General features: G+C 37.5%; 1 protein-coding gene across 7 annotated transcripts in view; it reads right to left on the bottom strand.

The window, feature by feature from the left end:
- Positions 1 to 16,308, bottom strand: part of LOC132405637 (rap guanine nucleotide exchange factor 6-like) — a 407,378-nt gene that overhangs the window by 246,881 nt on the left and 144,189 nt on the right. Inside the window, exon 1 of one of the 7 annotated variants that reach the window (XM_059990607.1) lies at positions 15,360 to 15,656. The exons of the other annotated variants lie outside the window; for them this stretch is intronic. The gene's annotated coding sequence lies outside the window, so the exon portion shown is untranslated. Of the gene's footprint in view, positions 1 to 15,359; positions 15,657 to 16,308 lie in introns of those variants that run through there. 7 annotated transcript variants of the gene reach the window in all.

Here is a 16,308-nt window from a genome sequence, read left to right as displayed (position 1 = left end):
GCCAATCAGCTGCAACAACTAGATCCAAAATATGCTACAGGTCCAGCATCTGTTTTAAATAAAAAACATGTTGAATTTAAAACTAAATATGATTTTCTGATAACATATCCAACTTCTTAAAGATAAAACTCAATTTTACATTTATGGAGATAAATCAAGCAAAATATTAGCCAACCAATTAAAAACTTCTGTAGTTGAACAACAAATTAAAGAAATTTTCAAAACTAATAGTGATTGGACAACTGATCACTCTGAAAGAAATGATACCTTTACAGAAATCTATTCTAAACTTTATAGTTCTGATTCCCCTAAAGATAATACTGTAATGAATAATTTTCTAGATCAATTAAATATCCTTGCACTTTCTTGCAGATAATTGTAAACAGATGGATCAACCCATTTCTTGTGAGGAAACTGCCAAGGCTATACGTTCATTACACTTTGGGAAGGCTCTGGGTCCAGATGGATTTTCTGAAGAATTTTATAAGGCTCTTTCTTCATTAATTATACCTCAGTTACACTTAGTCTTTTTGGATTCTTTCAAATTGGGTAGCTTGCCTCAATCTTTCTATGAAGCCTCTATTTTGCTTATCCTATAGAAGAACAAGGACCCAACTGAATGCTCTTCATTAGGCCAATTTCATTAATCAATGCTGATCCTAATATCTTTTAAGTTCTGGCTCGTAGGATTGAAAATATTCTACCTTCTATTATTTCCAATGATCAGACTGGATTTATTAAAAACCAACATTTCCATTTTAATATAAGCCATGTATTAAATGTTATTTACTCTCCCTCCCAGGAAATATCGGAATGTGTGATATCCTTAGATGCTGAGAAGACCTTTGATTGGGTTGAATAGAATTACTTATTTAAAACTTTAGATTTTGGACCAGATTTTATTCAATGGATTAAATTACTTTATCTATCTCCTTCTGCTCAGGTTCTTACTAATTTTCAAAATTCCAAACCATTTAAACTTCATCGTGGAACTAGACAAGGTTGTCCATTGAGCCCTTTGCTCTTTGATCTAGCTTTAGAACCCCTTACCATAGCTTTTCGAGAACCTAATGATATCTGTGGTATTTTAAGGAGAGGCATTACTCACAAAATTTCACTTTACGCTGATAATATATTGCTGTTTATCTCTAATGTTGAAACCTCATTACCTGGCTTACTTTCTTTACTCTCCTGTTTTAGCCAGTTTTCAAGATATAAATTGAACCTACATAAGAGTGAATTATTTCCTTTAAATAATTTGGTATCGATTAATACTAATCTCCATTTTAAAGTTGTAAGGGATCAATTTACTTATTTGGGTGTAACAGTCACTAAAAATTAGAAACACCTGTTTAAAGAAAACTTTCTTAACTTATTGAATCATGCAAAAAGGATACCATTAAATTGGTCACCCCGTTCAATATCGTTGATTGGATGAATTAATTCTATTAAAATGAATATTCTACCTGAATGTATATATCTTTTTCAGGCCTTACCAATTTTTATTCCTAAATCCTTTTTTGATAAACATCCTCGTTTAAATAAAGTTCATCGTCAAAAATCTAAAAAGTCTGGTTTAGCCTTACCTAATTTTAGGTTTTATTACTGGGCAGTTAATATACAATTTCTTACGTTTTGGCTATATTATGTAATCGTGTAGATTGTCCGGTATGGGTCTCTTTAGAAGCTAACTCTGTTAATAAATATTCTATTATTTCTCTTCTTGGATCCTCACTTCCTTTATCTGTAAGTAAACTAACTGATAATTTAATAGTTAAACATACTCTGAGGATCTGGATACAATTTCGAAAACACTTTGGTTTATTGAGATTTTCCCTTTCAAATCCCATTTATTCTAATTTTTTTAAACCCTCCATGACTGATTTAGTTTTTAAGAATGGGAGAGGATCAGTATTAAATGTTTTTGGGATCTGTTGGTTGGAGACAACCTTTTTTCATTTGAGCAATTGTCAGCTAAATATAGCTTGCCGGAAACTCATTTTTTTTTTAGATATTTACAAATCAGAGCCTTTTTAAGTTCTCAATTCTGTACATTTCCTATAAGTTCAGATAAGAACTTACTAGATGTTATTTTTAGTTTGACATCTTTTCATAATGGTTCAATATCTAATATTTTTGGTACGTTACTGGAGATGAGGAATGTTCCTTTAGACAAAATTAAGAATCACTGGGAACAAGATTTACTGCAATAAGGCAATATCTGAGGAAACTTGGAATGAATTTTTTAAACTAGTTAACGCTTCATTGCTATGTGCTCGTCATTCCCTCATGGAATTTATGGAGGTACATAGAGCTCATATGACTAATTTTAAGCTATCTCGTTTTTATTCAGATATATCTCCCTACTGTAACAGATGTAATAATGGAGAAGCTTCATTAATTTATATGTTTTGGACTTGTCCGAATCTTGAAAAATATTGGAAGGAAGTTTTTCAAACTGTTTCCTTACTTTTTAAAGTCAATTTTAAGCCTAACCCTCTGACAGCCCTATGTGGTATTGTTGCAGGACAAGATATTAAGCTGAAGGCAACTGATTTACATATTTTGGCCTTTAGCTCTTTTATAGCTAGGAGGGCGCTTTTGTTGAAATGGAAAGATGTTTTTCCTGCTACTCATGGTCAATGGTTATGCAACATTATGTCATGTTTAGATTTAGAGAAGATTCGTTGTTCAATTTCTGAATCTCATCAAGACTTTCAAACAAAACTTTTCTGAATTATTTTCAAAACCTTCAATTCATCATTTAAACTCATGTTGGCTATATTAATTTTTTATTATATGAGAAGGTATTTTACCTTCTTTTCTCCTTATTAAACAGCTTTGGTCTTGGTAGGGGTCAGATTTTTTTGTAATAAATTAGTATAATGCAATATAACTTGATTAATTTACATGAATACAGGGTAATGAGATTGTTATTATGAAAAGGTATAATGTAGTTGGTGTTTTTTTTTATCTTTTTTGACCTTTTATATATACTTTCTTGTACCCTGTACTCTTCTAAGTAGAAACTAATAAAAATATTGGAAAAGACTGTATGAAAAGCATGGCTAATTGCAGGTCACATCATCGTTCAGATGGCTATCCTCTTTTCTGTGTAAGGACTGCAGGAAAGTAGGACACTGCACAGTCTGTCTCAACTTAATCTTACAGCAGTTTTGTTGAAATCAGATCCTGAACATTTGGCAATATTTTAGTGATGAACTTATTCCTATTACATGCAGATATTAAAATATACCATGAAATTAGTGCAAAAATATGTTCAAAGGAAGCAATTGCTCTCAATATAAAAACATGACTCAACTTCCAAACCAGGTGCAAAATAAAAGTAGTTTACCCTATAATCATAATTACTATAAATTGTATGATACAAAAAGTCTTAAAATAGAATTAATTCTATGAATGGCAAGAACAAAGAGCAAGAGATTCAGCAATATGTGAATGGAAAGCATGAGATGTAAGTGATCATGTTCTGAATCCAAAATAAAAGCTTATGACTTAATTAAGTGTTTGATATATAATGAACTGTGTTATTCTAACAATTGCAAGTCAAATCGAACTGATGAACATATAGCTTTATAGGTCAAATTCCATTATTCCAAGATCTACAACTCTACAATATTATCAATATTAAGAAGTTCAAAGTAAATTTATTATCAAAGTACATATTTGTCACCATGCATAACCCCGAGATTCATTTTCTAGCTGGCATATTCAATAAATCCAAGAATCACAAAAGAATCAATGAAATAATGCATCTGATAGGGTAGACAAACCAATGCCTAAAAGGCACCAAACTGTACAAATACAAAAGAGAAATAATAAAAAATAAATAACCAATAAATATCAAGAAAATCACATGAAAGTGAGTCCAAAGGTTGTGAGAATAGTTCAGTGATGGGGCGAGTGAAGCTGAATGAAGTTATTCCCACTGGTTAAAGAGTCTGATGGATAAGCAGTTATTACTTTTCCTGAATCTAATAGTGAGAGTCCTGAGGTTCCTACATTCTTCTTCCTGATGACGGCAGTGCGAAGAGAGCATGAGGTGGGTGGTGGGGATTCCTGATGATGTATGTTGCTTTCCTGCAATAATGCTTCATGCAATGGACAAGAGTGCTTCACCCCTGTTGGACAGGACTGTATCCCCTTCTTTTTGTAGGATTTTCAATTCAAGGGCATTGGTGTTTCCATACAAGGCTGTGATGCAACCAGTCAACATATTCTCCACTACACATCTATAGAAGTTTGGCAAAGTATTAGATGTCATGCTGAACCTTTGCAAACTTTTAAGCAGAGATGTTGCTGTGCTTTCTTCGTAATTGCACTTAAGTGCTGGGCCCAAGACAAGTCCTCTGAAATGATAACACCAGGCAATTTAAAGTTGCCAACGTTCTGCACCTTTGATTCCCCTGATGAGCACCTCCAGTCTCCTATTCCTGAAGTCAATAATCAGCTCCTTGGTCTTGCTGACGTTTAGTGACAAGTTGTTATGGCAGCACTCAGCCAGGTTTTCAAGGCATTTTAATAAAAGTGCATTTTGACATTCTATCATCAGGCAGGAGACTCCGTTGCATAAAGATAAGAACGGTTAAGATGGAAAGCATCTTCTTCCCTCAGGCCATTCGGCTTCTGAACACCTCGCATAGAGTATTTGAAGTGACACCGGATAATTTGTAATGTACCCTATAATATTTTAACTTATGCACTTTGTTTATTTTTAGATCTAATTCCTACTTTCTTCAGTCACTGTGTGTTATACGTGTGTGATGTATACTACTGTGCTTTCTGGTCTGGAGAAATGCTGTTTTGTTTGGTGATATGCGTGTGTATACTTAAATGACAATAAACTTGACTTGACACTGGGATTGAAAAATTCAAGTACATAATGCTACTGTTGCTTAAAAGAAGACACTGCTACCAGGATTAGAACAATGGGCAGCAGCAATTCTAACCATCTCACATGTTGTTGCAAGGGAACAGAATATTCAAGGATGTTCTACATTTAGCAAGGATAACCAAAAAGAAAAACAAGATGGGCAATGGTTTAATATTTAATTAGGATCAGATTAGAACAAGCTAACAAGAGTCTCTTCACCTGCAACCTGTGTCATTAACTCAGTTTTTCTTTCCACAAATGCTACTGAGTGCTTCCAACATTGATTTTATTTCAGATTTTCAGCATATGCAATTTTTCGATTTTCATTTACTGAAGAGAAATGTAATGGTATCAAAAAAAAAGCAGCAAGCTTTAAGATTGGGAGCACTTTAGGACTCTGCAGAGGACAGTCAATAAATTGATTTTTAAAAAGGCAAGAAATCAAATGGATTACAAGGCGTAAAAATGTGCATCCCTTACATTCTGAGGCAGAATGTGGAATAAGGAAATGGAGGAAAAATTAAACAATTTTAAGGAAGACGACAAAAAAAAACTTACCAGAAGTAGAGAACCTAAGGCTCAGTGTTCAGCAAGAAAATTGCTGAAGTGTCTGATCAGCTTAAAAAGATTAGGACTGAACAGAATTACCAAGGACTTGTGAAACCATATTTGACTACTTTGTTGGATTTTTTAAAATCTGCAATTAGTATAGATCAGAGGGATCCAGCTGATATGGTGTACTGCATTTTCAGAAAGCTTTCAGTAAGGTCCCACGCACAAGAATTGTCAATAAGATTTGAATACATCACATTGTGGTCAAAATGTTGGCATGGACTAAGGAACAGTTTAAACAAACAGAAAGCAAAGATTTGGAACAAACAGCTCTATTTCAGATTAGCAAAAGTAATCAGTGCTTGGTCTCAGCTATTCACAAACCACAAATAGAGTTCAGAAGAATGAACAGAGATGTCACTGAAACTGATATACAAAACTGAATGCAAGACCAAGAGCACATAAGATCCACCCTAAATCAGGTCGTTTAACAATATTAAGTACAACTCAGGCAAGACGTAGAGACTGAGCACATCAGGTGTACATACACTAAGTTCTATTTTATTGGTGCAAACTGTTGATGGCTTGGATCAGTTCATTATTTTTTGTTAAGTAACAAAAAACTGAAAGTAGTATGATATATAAATTTTGTGTGCTTTAAACAACTAAGTTAATTATATTGTGACTTCTGATACATTCTTGTACCAGATACTTCACTTAGCAAAGTTTGCAGAATTGGATACATCCACCTTTAATATCTACTTCCAGGGCAGCTTGAAGGGGATCTCATGTAGCACAGCTGGATGGATATGATTAAATATTTGAATTTCAGCCTGATAAAGCTGAGAATTCAAACTACTCCAAAGGTCTGTACAGTTAATAAAACACCCCAATGCATTTGAACAATCGCTGTCTAAAACTGCCGGAAACAATGCCAATTGTGGCTGTACTTCTTGTCGGACTCCTCAAAGGAAACGTGGCTGCCAATCAGGCGTACAGGTGTGTTTTCGACTCCCAATACAACTATCTTGCTAGCAAACATACAGTCTCTAGTAAATAAAATTGAAGATTTCAGAGCTAGGGTGTTGTACCAGAGGGCATTATGATCACTTGTGTCCTTTGTTTCACAGAACCCTGGATAACGCCTTCCGCACCGGACCAGCAATTCAGATTGACGGGTTCACTATATACCGATAGGATAAAACCATCCAGTCTTTCAAAAACAGAGGTGGAGATGTATGCCTCGTGATCAGTTCCTCTTGGTGACAAATGTATCAGTGATGTCCCAATTCTGCTTACCACAGCTGGAATATCTCGCTATTAGTGTCGTCGATCTTAGCTGCCGCAGGAGATTTCAGCGATCGTTTTGGTAGCAGTGTATATTCCATCCACCTCAGGCTAATGTCAAACAGGCTCTAGATCATCTGAGCAATGGGATCAACATACATGAAACATTACACCCTGGCACCTTCACCGTCATTTTGGGGGAATTTTAACCTGGCCAGCTTGAAAAAGTCACTAAATAATTACCATCAACAAATCACTTGTAGTACCAAAGGAAACAATACACTGGACTGCTATTACACCACCAAGAATGCCTACCATACTATTCCAAGCTCTCACTTCAGAAAGTCTGATCACCTGGAAAGCACAGGAGCACTTACATGACTGCTTTGAATCAGTGTGCTGGACTGTATTCAGTGATTCACTACAAATCTGGATGACTATGCCGCAGGTGTTACCAACTTCATTAAAACCCGTGTGGATGAGTGTGTGCCAATGAAAACTTACTGTACATTCCCAAACCAAAAGTCGTAAATGAACCAGGAGATTTGTCACCTGCTACGGGCTAGTTCAATAGCATATAAGTCTGTACAAGAAAACCAGGTATGACTTGCAGAGGGCTATTTCAAGAATGAAGAAACAATCCCGAGCAAATTTGGAGGCAACTTTGGATGCACGTCAACTCTGGCAGAGTTTTCAGGACATTACTTCCTACAAAGCAAATCCCAATAGAATGAATGGCACCAATGCTTCACCACCAGATGAAAGTGCCTTCTGTGCCCACTTTGAAAGGGAGAACATACCTACAGCTGTGAAGATCCTTGCTGCCCCTGGTGACCCTGTGATCTCTGTCTCGGAGGTCGATATCAGACTGTCTTTAAGGAGGGTGAACCTTAAAGCAAGCCCCAATGGAGTACCTGGTAAGGTTCTCAAGTCTGTGGCAATCAACTGATGAAAGTATTCAAGGACATTTCAACCTCTCACTGCTACAATCAGAAGTTTCCAACTGCTTCAAAAAGGCAACAATTATAATGGTGCCTTAACAACCATCGTCCAGTAGCAATCATATCTATGGTATTGAAATGCCTTGTGGTGTTGGTCATGGTTAGAGTGAACTCCTGCCTCAACAAGGACCTGGGCCCACCGCAATTTGCCTATCACTACAATAGGTCTACGGTAGACACAATCTCAATGGCTCTTCAAACAGCCTTAGATGACCTGGACAATTTGACTTCCTAAGCACAAGAGCACATTTTGTGCGGATTGATAATAACATCTCCTCCTCACAGACAATCAACACTGGCACACCTCGGGGGTGGGGAGGGGTGTGTTTATCCCACTGCTCTAGTCCCTCCATACCCATGACTGTATAGCTTGGTGTAGCTCAATTGCCATCTATAACTTTGCTGATGATACAACAAAAGAGGCAAGATAGCAACTATACTTTATTAGGATTTTGAAGAGATTTGGTATGTCAACAAATACACTCAAGAACTTCTATAGATGTACCATGGAGAGCATTCTTTCAGGCTGCATCACTGTCTGGTATGAGGGGGCTACTGCACAGGACCAAAAGAAGCTGGAGAGAGTTGTAAATTTAGCCAGCTCCATCTTGGGTACTAACCTACAAGGTACCCAGGACATCTTTAGGGAGCAGTGTCTCAGAAAGGCAGTGTCCATTATTTAGAACCTCCAGCACCCAGGGCATGCCCTTTTCTCACTGTTACCATCAGGTAGGGGGTACAGAAGCCTGAAGGCACACACTCAGCGATTCAGGAACAGAACAATAGAACACTACAGCACAGTACAGGCCCTTCAGCCCTCCATGTTGTGCTGACCCATATAATCATTTAAAAAAGTACTAAACCCACACTACCCCAGAACCCTCCATTTTTCTTTCATCCATGTGCCTGTCCAAGAGGCTCTTAAATACTCCTAATGTTTTGGCCTCCACCACCATCACCAGCAAATCATTCCAGGCACTCACAACCCCCTGTTTAAAAAACTTACCTTTGATGTCTCCCCTCAACTTCCCTCCCTTAATTTTTTTACATATACCTTCTGGTGTTTGCTACTGGTACCCTGGGAAACAGGTACTGACTATCCACCCTATCTAGGCCTCTCATAATCTTGTAGACCTCTATCAAGTCCCCTCTCATTCTTCTACGGTCCAAAGAGAAAAGTCCCAGCTCTGCTAACCTTGCTTCATATAACTTGTTCTCCAATCCAGGCAACATCCTGGTAAATCTCCTCTGCACCCTCTCCGTAGCTTCCTCATCCTTCCTATAATGAGGTGACCAGAACTGAACACAACAGCTTTTTCCCCTCTGGCAACCAATTCCTAAATGGTCATTGAACCCTTGGACACTACCTCACTTTTTAAAAAAATATATAGTATTTCTATTTTTTGCACAATTTTAATCTATTCAATACATGTACACTGTATAAAGTAAACTGAGTAAGATTTACTTCTTTATTATTTTTTTCTTCTATATTATGTATTGCATTGAACTGCTGCTACTAAATTAACACATTTCATGTCACATACCAGTGATAATAAACCTGATTCTGATTCATAGTTGGTAGAATCTCAGATGGAGTTGGGAAGGTGTACAGGAGCAAAATATACCAACTAGTTTAGTGGTGTAACAGCAATAACCTTGCACTCAATGTCAGTAAGATGGAAAAGCTGACTGTGAACTTCCGGAAGGAATAAGATAAAGGAACACAAACCAATCCTCATAGAGGTATCAGAAATGGAGAGAATGAGCAATTTCAAATTCCTGGGTGTCAAGATCTCTGTCTTGCCTTATGGCTGCATCAAAAGTTGGGACAACGTTAGGAGTTTCATTAGGAGTTTGAAGAGATTTGGTTTGTCACCCAAAACACTGGCAAGCATCTATAGATATATCGTTATATCTGACAGGCTACATCACTGTCTGGTATTGGGGGACGGGGGGAGGGGGGTGGGCTACTGTACAAGACCAAAAGAAGCTACAGAAAGTTGTAAAATTAAATCAGCTTCATCTTGGGTATCAGCCTCCTTAGTATCCGGGACATCCTTAAGGAGTAGTGCCGCAGAAAGGTGACATCCATTTTTAAGGACCCCAATCACCCAGGACATGACCCCTTCTCATTATTACCATTGGGAAGGAGGTACAGAAGCCTAAAAGCACACACCCAGCGACATATGTATTTACCGTAATTGATTACACATCCTGGTGTTTTTATTGCCTATTACAAGATTCTTTGGTCACGTAATTGCCCAAAGACATGCTGTGAAATTGAGGCTTACTGTACATGCAGTGACTATAAGTGCAACATGCCTGTTTATTAGAAACACTGCAAAGACAAAGCTGTCCAAATAGTGATAGATATTACATTGTCCATGATTAAGTATTGAAGTTATCAAACACACATCTCACATTAGACTCTTCGATCTAATATTTCTATAACTTCTCGTGATAGCTCCAGTAGAACTACTCACCTTGTTTCTTTTAATCTTATATATTTTCTCATAAACCATTTAGTAAATCTGCTCTCACCCTATCCTCCCGCCACGCCACTAGGGACAGGGTTCCCCTTGTCCTCACCTACCACCCTACCAACCTCTGGGTCAACATATAATTCTCCGTAACTTCCGCCACCTCCAACAGGATCCCACCACTAAGCACATCTTTCCCTCCCCCACTTTCAGCTTTGTCCGTTCGTCTCTACCACCCCTTCCCACTGATCTCCCTCCCGACACTTATACTTGTAAGCAGAACAAGTGCTACACCTGCCCTTACACTTACTCCCTCACCACCATTCAGGGCCCCAGACAGTCCTTCCAGGTGAGGCGACACTTCACCTGTGAGTCGGCTGGTGTATACTGTATCTGGTGCTCCCAGTGCGGACTTCTATATATTGGTGAGACCCGACGCAGACTGGGAGACCGTTTCGCTGAACACCTACACTCTGTCCGCCAGAGAAAGCAGGATCTCCCAGTGGCCACACATATTAATTCCACATCCCATTCCCATTCTGGTATGTCTATTCATGGCCTCCTCTACTGTCAAGATGAAGCCACACTCAGGTTGGAGGAACAACACCTTATATTCCGTCTAGGTAGCCTCCAACCTGATGGCATGAACATTGATTTCTCTAATTTCCGTTAATGCCCCCCTCCCCTTCTTAACCCATTCCTTATTTATTTATTCATTCATCCTTTTTTTTCTTCTTTTCTCCCTTTTTTTCCTCTCTGTCCCTCTCACAATCACTCCCTGCCTGCTCTCCGTCTCGCTCTGGTGCTCCCCTCCCCCTTTCTTTCTCCCTAGACCTCCCGTCCAATGATCCTCTTTCTTCTCCAGCTGTGTATCCCTTTTGCCAGTCAACTTTCCAGCTCTTAGCTTCACCCCACCCCTTCCTGTCTTCCCCTATCATTTTGGATCTCCCCCTCCCCCTACTACTTTCAAATCTCTTACTATCTCTTCTTTAAGTTAGTCCTGAGGAAGGATCTCAGCCCGAAACGTCAACTGTACTTCTTCCTATAGATGCTGCCTGGCCTGCTGCGTTCCACCAGCATTTTGTGTGTGTTGCATGGATTTCCAGCATCTGCAGATTTCCTCGTGATTGCGTTAGTAAATCTTTAGACGCTTTCAGAGGCCATTCAGAGTAACTGCATTCCTTTTAATGTTGCTTCCCCAATCTAGTGCAGCCAGCTAACACTTCATACACCTATAGTTCGTTTTATTCAGATTTAAGAAACTGATTCCAGTTAGAAATTACTTCTGATTTTGATGTAAAATTATATCATATTCTGACCCGTTTCATAAAGGCCCTTTGATTTCCACAGCATCAAATAAGCCTCCTCATTATATAATATCTGAAATAGCTGTTTCCTCCTTTGTGCCTCCACAATAGTTACTTATAAAACCATAAAAGTCCATGAATATTCCAAACTCCAAACTATTACAAAGAATTCAGTTTATCCTCTTCATACATAAACTATTATAATTGTCTTACTCTCTTGTAAATTATTCCATTAATCTTGTTACACGAACTTCTAATTTCATGATTTACGCCGCACCATACACAATTATTAATTTATGTACAACTCGCACCGATTCCACTTCTTGATTTTCCAAGCAACATTTTCTCTCTACTTTATCCCATTATTTAATATCAGGCCTTTTCTAATATTGTTCTTCTTTTCTAAAAGTACCTTGGGAATATTCAATCTTTCTTTAGTGATGAAGCACGAAGTGGTGCCTTCCAGCCTTTGAAGCCAAACCTAATTGTGGAATAATTTACAATGACCAACTAACCTATCCAGCATGACTTTGATCACTTAGAAACAATGTTAACAACTATTGCATTGCACAATTTTATTGCCATTTGTGACAATAATAATCACTTAGCTTCTGTAGAATCTGAAAAGCAGTTTGAACATAGTCACATCAAATCTCTTCTTCCAAATGTCATGACTGGGATTGTTAATCATAAAAATCATTGAAACTCAATACTATAGTTGTATCATGGAGAGCATTCTGACAGGCTGCATCACTGTCTGGTATAGAGGGGCTACTGCACAGGACCCAAAGAAGCTGCAGAAGTTTGTAAATCTAGTCAGCTCCATGTTGGGCACTAGCCTACGAAGTACCCAGGACATCTTCAGGGAGTGGTGTCTCATTATTAAGGACCTCCAGCAGCCAGGGCATGCCCTTTTCTTACTATTACCATCAGGTAAGAGGTACAGAAGTCTGAATGCACACACTCAGCAATTCAGGAACGGCTTCTTCCCCTCTGCCATCCTATTCCTAAATGGACATTGAACCTTTGGACACTACCTCACTTTCTTTTTTAAAATATACAGTATTTTTGTTTTTTTTTAAACTTTTTTTAAATCTAGTCAATATATGTATACTGTAATGGACTTGTTATTATTGTTTTTATTTTATTTATTTTCTCTCTGCTAGATTATGTATTGCATTAAACTGCTGCGTTAAATTTCACGTCATATGCCAGTGATAATAAACCTGATTCTGATTCTAAATCTCTATCAATGCTATTAAAGAGTCAACCACTAGGTGGTATTCTATAGCAGTCGTGGCACAACTAGCTCAAGACTTTGTTACCTCAAAATGGGTGACCTCCATTTTATGAATGTGGTTTAAAATATTTTCACCTTGCTTTGCAGTTCCTTGTTCATGTATTTTTTTTTGCAACAGAGGAAGCAAGTCTTCAATTTCCTATTTTCCTAGCGTGACACTTCACTTCTTATTATCAGTAAATAACAAGTGAAATGTCAGCCTTTAACTTGAGGTGATCAAAATCCCTAGTTATAGAAAGTTGAGCATTCACCCTAAATTTAACTAGAAATTAGGCACTTCAACTCAAAATAGCACCCCACAAATGCACCAAAATTTTACAAAAAGCAGCAAGGGGTATGGTTGACACCCATAACATTATCATGATATAGGCAACACCCAGTTATGCAAAGGTTCCGTTCCTGAAGCCAATTTCTTTGTAGTCAGAAATGCTCATTTTCTGTATCTATCTATATTGTACTGCTCTACAGGCACTTCCTTCACTTTACTGAATAAAATCCCAACAGTACACATAATTAATGAAATATATAATGAATAATTTAATGTACTCTTGAGTTGGGGTCCTACATGCCGTTCAATGCTAACTAGCAACTCCTAAAACACTGCTGGCACCAAACTATATCTGCGTCTGCCATTTATTTGGGCTCAACAGATGGGTGGAGAGGGAAAGCTTACTCTATGGGCAACAGCTTGCTCTCCATTTAGTACTGCCCAGGCTTGCGTATCCAGACAACTAGGACGCAACGGAAGCCCCAACTCAACTCAGCTGAATATAAGGTATCATTAATGAATACATTTTTATTATAGATAGTAGCTTGAAAACTTCTTCAAAATATATGGCAAAATTGTGTAATACATAGTCAGATTTCTGTAAGTCAGGTCGTTCATAACATGGGGACTCCTTATATCTGGAAAATTCACATATTCATGTATTACGGAGAAAACGTCAATGCTTAAACCACACAACATTGTATTTCTCATTTCATTGGAAATTTGAACATTTTCTTGGAATTTGACTGACCTTACCTTCTGTAGTTCCCTAATATTTCCAATCTGAATAAGCATGAAAAAGTCCATTTTAACAATGCTTTGCTGAGAATTAGTTGTCAGAAAAGATTTTATTGATAAACGTATATGATGTTTGCCTGCATGTTATATAGATAATCCTATGTTAGAAGCAACACCGGCAATAAGATGAATTGTCACAACTCAGACAACCACAAGTGCACTTGAGCACTGTAACTTTGTCAGGAGTGCAGCAAATGCCCTGATTAAATGCAAGATGTTTAGGCATACAGCAGAGAAGCCATGAAGAAATGCTGGCTCATTTTATAGATTCTGAGTTATATAGCCACAGAAATTAGCCCTTTGGCCCAACTCATTAATGCTTATCCCATTTGCCTGTATTTGGTCCATTTTCTCTAATTGTGTCCTATCTATAAACCTGTTCAAATCTCTTTTAAATGTTGTACCTGCTTCTACTACCTCCTATGGCAGTTAGATCCATTTATGGACACACTATATGAAAAAAAAAAGTGCCCCTCAGATCCCCTTTTAAGCCTACACTTCTCAACTTAAACCTATGCCCTCTGGTTTAAACTTTGCTATCCTGAGGAAAAGACAGACTATCTACCCCATCCATCCCCTTCATAATTTTTTAAGTCTTTATAAGTTCAACTCTCAGCCTCTTGCACTCCAAAGAAAAGTCCCAGACTATCCTATCTCTACTAATAACTCTTTCTATCTGGTCCAGGCATCACACCTGTGAACCTTTCCTGTACCCTTTTAAGTATAATTAGTCTGCAAAATATTCAGATAAGGACATTCTTGCAATGAAAGATGTTCTCTTCTCTCTCTCGTGATAAAATGTCTTTATAAAGGTAGTATCAACATTTCAAACAACTCTGATACTGCTTTGCTAACACTGACTGGCAAGTTGTGTACATAAATTAAAGATACAGTTTTAAACCATTTTAACTAATGTACCAGTTTACTAAATCTATTTACTAATTCTGTACCTATGACTCAACATCAGATTCTGCAAAAAGAACCCTAACCTCTGACTATGGCTTTATGATTAAAGCACATGTGAATCATTGAATAAGTTCCCAAATAAAAGCAATACTCCATTGGGTGCAATTCCTGTAACAAATGTAGGTTCATAAAATTTGTAATGACTTCAAAAAGAAATCCTAATTAAGAACATGAGTAGACAATTCAGTCTCTTGTGTGTTCCATCATTCAGTAAGATCACGGTTGTTCTTTTACCTCAGCACTATTTTCCCTCATTAATCCCTTATTCCTTGATTCTTTTAATATCAAAGTCAATCTCTGGTTATAAAAAGTTACAGATGCTTAAAAATAAATCCTCACTGCAATGGAGTCAATCTTAGAAAAGAATATATCAGTAATGGATCCATTAAATATTTTAACAAAACCAGAATTTTTCAAGTTAACTGTAAATAATTACTGAAAGAATCTGATTAAAATTCCAGCTACAAACAACACACAAAACTGAAAAATGATAAAGTAAAACATACCATTAGCTGGATGACTTTGTGTAAATTTTCTTTACCTAAAGTGGACTCTCATCTAAAGCACCATTTTCCTCCGAAATAACTTCCATTCATGAATGTAGAAGTACACCAGCAACTCACCAAGATCAGACTGTACTATAGGTCTTGGTTAACAAATATTGCTGTTATAGTACAACTCCGTATTAAGCCCAGCTGAATTAAGACGACGAAACAAAGTGTCCAAGTAAAAATAGTTTGGGAAAAAAATACTGAAGTGAATATAAAATTTCACTTCAAAACTGTTGCAACTGAGTAACTTGCTTTAGGCCAGAAACACGGTTTGCCCCTGTTTCTTTTCCAGACTTGAGCTTCCTCTTTTACAGTTTTTCCCCTTCCATTCTCTGAATGTGAAAGCAAGCATTGAACTTGGCTCTCTGCTCACCAGGAGCAAGGCATGTGCATTTCCTGCTGAAAGTGATCCCAGAGACTCAAAAACAACACGGTTAAATTGCTCTGAAGTCGACAATTTTGCCTGCATACCAGCTTGAGACTTCAACTGCTATCTGGCAGCTGCAGCTCATCAATACAATGTAGAAGACAAATATGCTGTGACCATGATTTAAATTTTCCAAAGCAGGATGGCACGCCCTTCCAACCCACGGCCTGACCTCTTTTCCCAACCATGTCTAGATTAAATGAAAAAAAATATTAAACTTGAGAAATTAGGTTGCCCAAACAAGTAAGTGTTTTGCCTTGTCTTGTAGAAACCCCTGCTTTTTTCAACAAATGGTAATTCAACACAAGAAATGATGGCCCAAATTCAGTAAGTCACACACAGGGATATTACCAAGAGAAAAATAAACAGATGCTTAAAAAAATACTGAAAGTAGTACAGATCAATGACTGACTGCAGAATTAACAAGTGCAGTTGCTCTGCTCTCCTCTCTCGTGCACTGGATTTAGACAAACACAA

Source organism: Hypanus sabinus, chromosome 15, assembly GCF_030144855.1.
Source record: "Hypanus sabinus isolate sHypSab1 chromosome 15, sHypSab1.hap1, whole genome shotgun sequence".
Lineage (NCBI taxonomy): Eukaryota > Metazoa > Chordata > Chondrichthyes > Myliobatiformes > Dasyatidae > Hypanus > Hypanus sabinus.
Note: the sequence above shows the minus strand (reverse complement) of the source record. Positions and strands in the feature narration are given on the sequence as shown.